Raw genomic sequence first — 1,449 nt, 5'->3', positions numbered from 1 at the left:
ATCTTCTTTCTATGGTAACCTCCCCTGTGGTCTCTTGGTAGCATGTTCGCCTTGAGCTGGGGGAGGTCGTGGGTTCGAACCAGGCCGGGTCAAACCAAAGACTTTAGAATTTGTATTTGCTGCTTCTTCGCTAAGCACGCTGCACTAAGGAGTAAGAGCAAAGACTGGTCAGCTTGGAGTCAGAATAATGAGTCCGGGTAAGGTGACATGTCTTCCTGCACACTGTTACTTTGTGAACTAGCATGTTAAAAGTTCAGCTCAGTAAGTCAGTCTTGCACAAAGCAGTGTTAATATTCATATTACATTAACATGTTCTCATCCTGAATATGCATATTAAATTGCCGCTGGACGTTAAGCAGCCATCCATCATCATCATCATCATCTATCAATGGTCTTATTGATCATGATCTACATTTACATATTGTTTCAAAGAATGCATCTTTTGAATGATAGTGGTCAAGTTTGGTCAAAGCTCTAATTTGCCCTATTTTTTAAGATAAAATATCATCAAAGGCAACATAATTCTACATTAGAAATTCAACATTTTATTTCAATAAATTGAATATATAAAATAATTATATTATGAACATGATAAATATCAAATGGACATTAAAATAAACAATACAATGAAACATCATTATCTAAAATTCAACAATTTTAAGTTAAATCCAGGTCTTACAATACAAAAAATATTCATGACAAACTATACAGTCAAGGGTCTAACTTAAATAAGTTATTAGAGAAAAATAACATACATTTGTTATTGAGGGCTAAAAAATCAAAAATCTGTGATAACATATGTATGTTACATGTTTCAAAGGGGCATTATACATCCTTTATTTTGTTAAATTGTGTACTAGTTCTATTGATATTATAATTGTCTTTATGTATATTAAACTTTAGAAAGATATAACAGCCCATAGTTTGCCAATCATGCATAACACACCCATGTTATTACAGAAAAAAATATGCCTGTAATAACTAAAGGGTGTTATTACAGCTTCTCTACATTTCTTCAAAGCCTTTTCTCCTACATATATCACAATGTATTTTAATTTATTGTAATAAATAATGATAAGAGCATGTAATGAGGTTCTGCGCAAGCTTCCTAGTCATTCCCAAGTGTCTCATGTAATAAGTTAAATGCCTGTAATAACTAAGCCTTGTTATTACAGCTAAGTTATCACTTAAAAGCCTTGTCTCATTGATTTAACATGGTTGATCAAAAATGTATTAATTGAATTGGAAAATTAGTTTTCAAGGTTATGTATTAAGTTACTGCGCAAGTTTCAATAATTCCCAAGTGCCCACTGAAAATAAAAATGGTTATGGTACATTTCACTGATAACAAACATATGTTACTACAGATTAAGAGAAAGTATCCATAATAACACATTTATGTTATTTTTCTCTAATAACTTATTCAAGTTACACCCTTGACTGCTATAG

The sequence above is a fragment of the Mytilus californianus genome, unplaced genomic scaffold, assembly GCF_021869535.1.
Source record: "Mytilus californianus isolate M0D057914Y unplaced genomic scaffold, xbMytCali1.0.p SCAF_6, whole genome shotgun sequence".
NCBI classification, from domain to species: domain Eukaryota; kingdom Metazoa; phylum Mollusca; class Bivalvia; order Mytilida; family Mytilidae; genus Mytilus; species Mytilus californianus.
This window is presented reverse-complemented; position numbering follows the sequence as displayed.